The sequence below is a fragment of the Macrobrachium nipponense genome, chromosome 12 (assembly GCF_015104395.2).
Source record: "Macrobrachium nipponense isolate FS-2020 chromosome 12, ASM1510439v2, whole genome shotgun sequence".
NCBI lineage: Eukaryota > Metazoa > Arthropoda > Malacostraca > Decapoda > Palaemonidae > Macrobrachium > Macrobrachium nipponense.
Genome location: NC_087205.1, coordinates 72,122,226 through 72,131,938, shown reverse-complemented (window position 1 = coordinate 72,131,938; position 9,713 = coordinate 72,122,226).

The following is a 9,713-nucleotide window of genomic DNA, read 5'->3' as shown; positions in this document are numbered from 1 at the left end:
AGAAGATGGTGTAAATGAACTAACCACACTTCACAAGATTCCACCAAGGTCTGTCCGCTCCAGCTCAGACAGGCTTCATACTGTCAGGAGTCTAGTCAGAGCAAAAGGTTTTTCAAAGCGAGCTGTAGAAGCTATCATAAACTGCAGAAGAGCTGCTTCTAATAAAGTATACCAGTCTAAGTGGGGAGTCTTTTGGAGATGGTGTAAATGAACTAAAGTCTCTTCTTCTGAGACATCTGTAAGTGACATGGCAGACATTCTTCTCTTTTTAAAGGATTCGAAATGTTTGGCTCCTTCAACAATTAAGGGATATAGAGCAATGCTTGCCTCAGTATTCAAACACTAAGGTATAGATCTTTCCTCGAACAGTGACCTTTCTGATCTGGTTAAATCTTTCGAGACTTCCAAGTGTCCGAAGGATTCGGTGGCATGGAATCTCTATATTGTCTGTAAATGCCTTTTTAGTCCTTCCTTTGAACCCTTACTTTTGACATCTATGAGAAGCTTAACCAAGAAGAGTATTTTTAGTTAGCGTCAGTGAGATGTGTTAGCAAGTTACACGTTATGGATAAAAAGGTGTGCTTCTCTCGAGGCGACATGGTTTGCTCCGTGTCGCTTAACTTTCTTGCTAAAAACGAGAACCCTTCTAATCCTTGGCCATGATCCCTTGTTCTCAAGAACTTGACGAATACAGTGGTACCTCGACATACGAAAGGCTCAACTTACGAAAAACTCGAGATATGAAAGCAAATACGAAAAATTTTACAGCTCTACATACGAAAAGTTTTCAAGATACGAAAGGTTGTTGCTGTAATGTCCCGAGATTCGCCCTGACCACCGAGAACAATTTTAAAACTCCCGCGCCGCCAACTGAGTAAACTCGCCACCATCCTCCCGCTCTCCCATTGGTTCCTGATGCTAGTCACCCCATAAGGTCCTGCTCTCCTATTAGTCAGCATCTACCCCTTGTGCTTTAATTAAGTATTCTATTGGTAAAAGGATGCTGTAAATTGAAAAACTTACTCATGCAATACATTTAATAAAAAAAAACATTAGGTAAAGATAGAATAAAGAATAGAAATGAATGGTTATTATACTGTTTGGTAGTTTCAGTAGTTGAAGAGAGATAATGAAAATTTATGGCTTACTGTATAAAGTGATTGCTTGGCGATCGTTCGATACTCGTAAGTGCTGGATGTAAACAGTAGTTTGGAAGATTTTTTTTGATTGTTTATTTTAGTTAATGGTTACTTAATAATTATTTGAAATGAGTACATGCAATACATTTAATAAAAAAAATTGTGAATTAGATATCATAAAATATAAAATAAATCAGACTGCCAACAAATACGTATTTTTTAGAATTCTTCATCTGTTTTATTATTACGTTACGTGTACGTATGTTTCATTATAGCTGTCAGTAACTCGGTATCATCATTAGGTAAAGATAGAATAAAGAATAAAAATGAATGGTTATTATACTGTTTGGTAGTTTCATTAGTTGAAGAGAGATACTAATGAAAATTTATGGCTTACTGTGTGCTAGGAAAAATGATTGCTTGGCGTTCGTTTGGTACTCGTAAGACGGGTAAGAGCTGAATATAAACAATCGATTGGAAGGGTTTTTTTTGTTTGTTTGTGTATTATAGTTAATGATTAATTAATAATTATTTGAAATGAGTACATACTGATTATTTATACATTTTATTGGCAGATTCTAAGCTTTTAGCTCTTAGGTTTAGATGTCAGAATCATAGACTAGGCTACAGTAGCAACCGCTAACATAGGCTAGGCTTATTGCTAAGGGACATATGCTAAAGTCCTAATATATGCAGTAAAAATGGGGTTGAACATTAAATGCAGTTGAATATTACTCAAGTATGTACAGTATTTTGCCTTTTTGGAGTCATATTTCTTCCGCCGGATCGGCATTGTAACCCTAGAACATGTGTTTTAGGCCTGGAAATATAATTTACTGGGGTGTTTTTGGAGGGCTTTGAACGGATTAGCCATTTTACATGTAAAATGTGGTCCAAGATACGAAAACTTCATGATACGAAGGGCGCCTCAGAATGGATTAATTTCGTATCTCGAGGTACTACTGTATTCTAGGCCAAGAGGAAGAAGAGAGACTTATGTCCTGTGCAGGCACCAAGATGTTGCTTCAGCAGAATGGAGAAAATAAGAGGACTGTATTCCCGTTTGTGGTGTTCTGTTAAAAATCCCTTGCGTCCTCTCTCAAGAAATGGTATCACCTTTTTGAGAGAATTAATTGTTGAGGCCCATTGTCAAGTTAACGATGTGGATTTCCCCTTACTGAAAGTCAAGGCACACGAAGTCCAAGCGGTAGCGACTTCCCTTGCATTACGTCACTTTTGCTTTCTGCTATCCTTCAAAATACCTTTTGGAGGTCCAAATCAGTTTATGTGCATTACTTAAAAGAAATTTAAGCAATTTTTGAGGATTGTAAGCCTCTGTCACCTTTCGGTAGCTGGCATGGTGTTAGGAGAAATGGCATAGGTGGTTAGTCCCTCTCTGTTTTATTTGCCTTGTATCAAGGTTGTTGAGTCAAGGGAAGTTTTGGGGTACTATGTACAGGTGTTGGTGTCCTCGTATTTATTTACAAACGAGGCACTGGGTTCTTTTGATATGCATAGCAGAACGTCAGTTGGTATAACACCATTCATTCTTAGCTCAGTCTCATTGACTGTGATGATGTTCTCTAAGTTTCGTTTCAATTGCGTCTTACTGGTGTGGAGGTTAAGTCGTCGAAACACATGGTACAAACTATAAGATATATTCTTCTAAATTACATCGTTGAATAGATGCAAAGAAGGTTTTGAATTGATGTTTAAGCTAAGAGAGGAAGGTGAATTCTGAGATATATTTCGTTTTCAAAATCATAGGAAAGCAAACACTGCTCAATATACAGACAGATGAACTAACATACGTAACTGGGTCAATCATGTAGGCATTACGTCAGCCACGTAGGCACGTCTTCTCGTGGGAGAGTCAACATAATTTCTCAGAGAAGGCATTGTTGATATTATTGTCAGCATAGATGATGCTGACCCCAGGTGTCCACACACCGGGGTGCATCGTCAATCTTTCTGCCTAACCTCCTTAGTCTCTGGCCTAGTTCTTTGTAATGTGCATTACTCTACAGAATGCGTACATACATTATTTAATGTAACCCTTACATAACGCTCTGTCAGCTACAAAACCAAACACAAAATAATAGCCAGGTCGGAAAGATTGCCTTACATATAATATGTAATACGGTGGTACCTCGAGATACGAAAGGCTCAACTTACAAAAAACTCGAGATGCAAAAGCAAATACAAAGATTTTTGTGGCTCTACATACAAAAATTGTTCAAGATACGAAAGGTTGTTGCTGTAAAGTCCAAGATTTCCCCGGACCACCGATAACAATTTTAAAACTCGCGTGCCGCCAACTGAGTAGACTCGCCACCATCCTCGCACTCTCCCATTGGTTGCTGATGCTAGTCACTGCCATAAGATCCTGCTCTCCTATTGGTCATCATTTCTCCCATGATCCCATTATGCATCGTACGTAGCGGTGTTCTTCTTCAGCCATTGCTTCTCACCAGCGTTATCTTACGCACGCGGAATTCGTTCGTTTGTTAATGTAAATTCGTGTTAGTGATTTCGTTTTACTACTTTATCGTGTTGTGTGAGAACTCAATTAGTATACTACATAACTTAATTACTTACAGTATAGTCATTGGTCCCAAGAAAGTTGCTGAAGTTTACAGAAAGAAGAGAATGCTTTCTATGCAGAAAAAATTGGAGATGATAAAAAAGTATGGAGCTGGCATGCGGTTGAGTGTGATCGCTAAGGAATACGGCTGAAGTCCATCGATGATAGGCACCATCCTTAAGCAGAAGGAAGCCATCAAAGCAGCTACACCTTCCAAGGGCGTGACTATTTTGTCCAACAAGAGGAGCCATGTGCATGTTGAAATGGAGAGGCTGCTTCTTCTATGGATTGAGGACAAAGAAATCGCTGGCGATACGATAACCAAGACGGCAATCTGCCACAAGGTCAGCGCTATTTCCGGCGATAAGAAATTGATATTTTGTTAAATACGTAAAGTATAAAAAAGTACAAAAATATGTCAAAATCAAAAAAAGACAAAAAAATTATTTGTTCATGAAACTTACCTGTCAGATATATATATAGCTGTATTTTCTGAAATCCGACAGAATTTTAAAAACTTCCGACACACGCAGTGGTTGGCCAGGTGGTTAGTACCCATTCCCGCCGCTGGGAGGCGGGTATCAGGAACCATTCCCATTTTCTATTCATAATTTTTCTGTCGCTGGTGCTGAAAACACCTGTTTTCAGTACCTCCGTCTTAGGATTTTGGAAACTTCATTGCCGCTAAGTATCCTAATTGTCTTTTGATTTATTTACTTGGATTTGTGGCTAGGCATACGCTATCTTAAATAGGGTGTGGCTACCGAAAGCTTCGGTAGATCCGCACTTGGTATGCACGAGGGGTATGGGTCTTGCTTCTTTGTTGAGATTTGTCATGTAAGGAGTGTGAGACTTTGTCTATTCCGTAAGGAAGACGTATGATCGTATGTACGCAGTTAATCAGTAAACATGTCTAATTCCGTAAGGAAGACGTATGATTCGTATGTACGCAATTAATCAGTAACAAAAGTCAGGGTAGTGAACCTGCTAACCTTCCTGTAGACTTTATTTCGCCTAACCCTGTAGTATGGCCTACGGGCTATGAATATGTCAGTGAGAGGTGCTCACTCTCCTTCATTGCTGTGAAGAGTGCTACTTCTGTAATTGTTACTCCTAACCCTGTAGTGTGGCCTTAGGGCCCTTAAAAACAAGTGGTATGTAGAGGAATTGCCCTTTCTCTGATGCTCTTTCGATTCGTAACTTAGAATCGAAAGTGCTTGCTTTAGAGAGCAAAAGTGAAGTGCAGAAGTGCAGTGATACCCCTTGTGTAGTGGAGGGTGCGCCAGATCGGCCTCGTTTCGCCTCTAGGCCGGGACCTCTGCTTGACTCCCAGGACCCGGGGAGAGAGCATGTCGAAAGCCGAAGGAGGGTTACAAGGAACCCCCACCGATCTGGCATGCCTTCGGCAGTATCTGATGAAACTCCCCAGACTGCCAAAGTGCGTGCGCGTGCACGAATCCTGAAGGATTGCTTCTCATCCTCCGAAGCGTCCTCCCCGTGCAGGGGTTGGAGCTTTCGGAAGGACTCGCGCCCTCTAAATAGAAGCTTTATAGAAGAGGACGCTTCACGTCCTCTCTCTCTCTCTCTCTCTCGTTATGCGTTTCAGTGAGAAGTAAGAAGGCGAACGTCGCCTGAACACGTGTCCGTCTTTCCACCGAGAAATACGTAAAAGAAGTCATAGTAGCAGGACGCTTTTGAGAGCGGACGTCCGAGCTTTATTACTGTGAGAATAAGAAGGCGTTCCCTCTCGACTTGGACGGGACGCTCGGATGGACGCCAGGCGCGCGCGGGTGCACGCCAAGCGCGCGCCAGTAGACGCCGAGCGTGCACCAGCGCAGGCCAGGTGTGTCGCCTGGCTGAACGTTTCTGTTGAACTCTTCAAGCTCTTGTTTCAGATTTGGGCGTAAAGAATTTTTACCTCTACCTTCGGTGATATCAACCTTCTACCTCACCTGCAAAGAATGTGAAGTAGGCAGTGCTTCGGAGGAAGCTTAAAGTGAACAGACAACTTCTTCGAAACCCAGCAAGACATCGGGTTTCGTGAATTCAAGAGGTCTCTGTCAATTAATATTGCTTTTCGCATAGGTGGATGAAGTTCAGGAAAGCTCAAGGGAAGATCTCGTTTGCTCTACCGCAGTCAAGACTTTGTGATAAGGCAGTTACGGGTTATGTAAAAGCTCCTTCACGTCATGACGCTCGACTACTTTCGGTAGGATTCTTGCAAAAGCACTCATCAAGAGGACGCTCTTCAGGAAAGCGCAAGACAGGACTTCCTTTGCCATACTGCCAATAAATTTAAGTTGCAAGATTTTTAGTCCATCTGAAAGGGCTTTTCAGATGATAGATTTTGTTAGTTCCTAAGTTCGGGACTACGCTGCCGAAGTTGAACATCGGGGTCCTACCTGCTGAAAGCCCAGTTTGTTCCGACACGGCATACAAACCTTCGGTCCTTTTACAATAGGAAGGTACTAGCGGCAGCTGGATAGGTCGTAAGCTTTCGAACAAGGGGTTCGGTAGTTAACTGCTTGTCCGACAGGCGCGCGCGCGCGACTGGTAGGTAAACAAATCACTTTTGCTTTCGGCCTGCTGGCGTGTGGACGTGTATCATCGCTCTCTGCCCGCTTCATCGTCGTTTGCTTTCGCATGATTGTGTTTTTCTTTTTCTATGTATCTAGTGAAACTGAATTGTAAGTACAATCATTTCATTGAATTCAATTGTGAATTAAAGGATCTTTGTTTGCACAACGACGCCCTCCGATTACCCGAGTGCCGGGACTGAAGGGCGTAATTGCGGGAATTCATTTTCCCAGAATGATCTCGTATTATGTATGCTCGGTGCGAGGGCAGGGGATGCGCTCGCTCCGAGCGTATATTGGGTTGGAAATGTGTAGATGAAAATCGTAAGTAAGTGCTCTTTTCATTTATATTTTTTTGACCTGTATGCCCGTTGCCGAACGAATGCGCTCGGCACGGAAACTCATTCAGTATGAAAGTGGAATCGCAAGTACAGTATTCTTTTTCATTTTCATATATTATATTTTATTGTAGCAATACTCATTTTGGATCAGTTTCCGAGCTTACCCGGAGATTGATCCTTCCCCCTTTTTATTTTGAATGAAGTGAAATCGCAAGTGCAGTTCTTTTTCATTTTCATTTTTTTTATTGAGATTGCATTGTTGACTGGGATCAATGTTCCACTATTCACGGGAATTGATCCTTCCCCTTTTTATTTGTATGAAGTGAATCGCAAGCGCAGTAGTCTTTTCATTTTATATATTTGTTGATTGCATCAATTCATTATGGATCAAGGTTTCCAGAAACCTTGATCCATAAAGGTAAGGAATAAACCTTTCACCCTTGCGCTCGGTACCGAGGGCGCAAATGCGCTCGATCCGAGTTCTTATTCATTGTGAAGTGAATCGTTTTGCAAGATGCATTTTCATTTTGTTCCTTATTATTGATTGCATCAATATTATTTGGTTCAAGTTCCGCTCAGTCAGGGAATTGATCCTTATGCCTTGTATTCGTGCCGATGGCACGATTGCTCTAGGGCTCTTATATTGTTGTTGGGTATATGGGTACTGTGCGGGGGTGGGGAACGAGACCCCCCCCGCTCAGTTCCCACAGATGGCTCTTCCCCTTGGGGGGGGGGGAGGTTATCGGCGTTCTTCTCCTCGCCCGATCCGTCGAGCGCGGGGGAGGGCGCTCGGTGCCCGATGTACAATTGTATTAGGGGTCTTCCACTCGTTCGGGAGGGATCAAACCCCCGCACGAGGGGATTTCCCCCCCATTAATCGATACTACTATTATTTCCGCAGGTGCTACTGCCACGAGCGTGGACCTTGGTGAGGTGTGGGCGTCCTTCCGTTGCTGCGCTGGCTGTTCCTGCCGTTGCTGCGCTGGCTGTCCCTACCGATGCTGTGCTGGCCGTGCCTGCTGTTCCTGGGATGCCCATACCTGCTGATGTCGTCCCTGTTCGTGGTGGTACTACCCCAGACTTTGGTCTGTCTGTACAGGTGCGTCCGGGCCCTGTGGCTTCGGCTACAGCAGCCCCGGCTCCGCCCTGGATAGCAGATCTTACGTCTGTCCTGAGCTGACGAAGAAGAGGAGGAAGGTGTCGTGGTCGTCGTCTTCATCTTCTTCATCGTCGTCGGCCGCCGCCTCTTCCCCTTCGACTTCTAAGGCTTTACAGCCGAGGAAGAAGAAGGTCGCCTCCTCCCTCCTAAGAAGCTTCCTCGGGAGCTTCTCGGGACCCGTCTCACCTCGGTGGGACGGGAGGGTTCCTTCCGCTGGTCCTCCTGCTCCTTCGGGAGCGGGGGCCCGGTCTCTTCTTCCGCAAGGAAGAAGACTACGGGGACCAGAGGGGTACCGGCTAACACCGGTACTTCCTCGCCTGGTGTCAGTGGTTCTGCCACTGCATCAGGGTCCGTCTCGGCCTCTCGTTCGCGGGAAGTACCGAGTGTACGGTCGCCTACCAGCGACCGTGCAGCCAGGAACCAGACCTCTGAGTCCGCTCAGCGTCAGGTTCACGGCACGGGGCGGAAGACTGGTGACAGCCTGCTCATGCGACGTCTCACCCAGACACCAGCTCTCACTCTCGCGTGAAACAGCTGGCTACCCGGGGACGTGACGGTCCACGACGACCACGGGCTGAGGCTGGGAAGAGGTCCTCCCGTTCGCCGGCACCAGCCACGGCTGGTACCAGCGAAACTGACGCACCGTGAGGATACGCACCGATCTCACCGTGACAGTGGAGCTCGCCGGTCGCCTGACCGTCGCTCTCACAGAGAGCGATCGGGTTACGGCGACCAGCACCAGCTCCTCTGACACGAGACCGGCCGCTGTTCTCGGTCCAGCCGTTCTCCACAGCGAGACGGCTCGACTAGGTCTGCAGCTCGATCGCCACCGCGGACGGGTTGACCGATCGCCTGCAGCCCTCCAAGCCTGCTGGTTCTGCCAGCGAGCAACGAGGGAGCGTTCAGGTCCTGCCTCTCCCGTACCTTCAACCTCCTCGGGTTACACCGGGAGGAGCGAGGTATTGGGGAGTGATCGTGAGGGGTGCGCCCCTCATGATCCCACCACAACGCCCTACGTGCCAGGCACGGTTCTTGGACCGGCCAGGACGTATGAGCAAGTGGATGGGGAAGACCGAGAGGGCTGTCGCTTGTTCCCCCTTCTTGGGAGGAAGGTTCTCGGAATATGCTCTTGTTCGAAGGGCTTAACGGTCCCACTCTGCAAGATGCTGTGACTTCCGAGATCCAGAGGAACTTTGCCGAGGTTACGGCGCTGATTCGTCAGCACAATGACCTCGGGGAAGGATCGCCGCTCCCACCAGGCGAGCCACGTCTCGGCTCGAGTCGTTTTGGGGCCCGAGAGAGGGGAATCCAAATCGACGGTTGGGTCTGCCGCGATCGGAGCTTGCCGACTGTGTTGAACCAGGTAGTCTCTCGTCTCCGGACAAGAAGGCTCTCTCAGTTCTGGACGCGGTCGAACAAGCCACTTCACCTCCTCTACTGCGACAGAGGCGTTTATACGTGTCTTCGGACACCGTATTTAAATACCCCTTCGGTACCTCCTGAGTTGTTTCGACCTCGACGAGGACTGGAATGAGTCGGAGCGGTATCGGCTCTCTCCTGTCAGGTGTCGATCAGCCCCACCCACCCAGACGACGTTCACAGTGGCGGCAGACACGTACCTACAGTATGAGTTCGTAACCCTCCTCGGGAAAACGTTTTCTCCTGACGATACGTTTTCCCAGGCTCTGAGAGGCCATCGCCGTAAGGCGATGGCTGCTCCTTTTCTTCTCAACTGCTAGATCCGCTGGGAAGGCGAGCCAGTATCCAATTCCTCCCCCATTCCCTCTCTCACCTTACGGCTACCGAGGCGGGAAAAAGGGGAGGGATCCTACAGAGATTTCTTTTCTGTAAGATCCCACGTGTTAGGGGCTGCGCTACCGGGTGGGGGGACCTTCGGGTCCTACCTGACGTAAG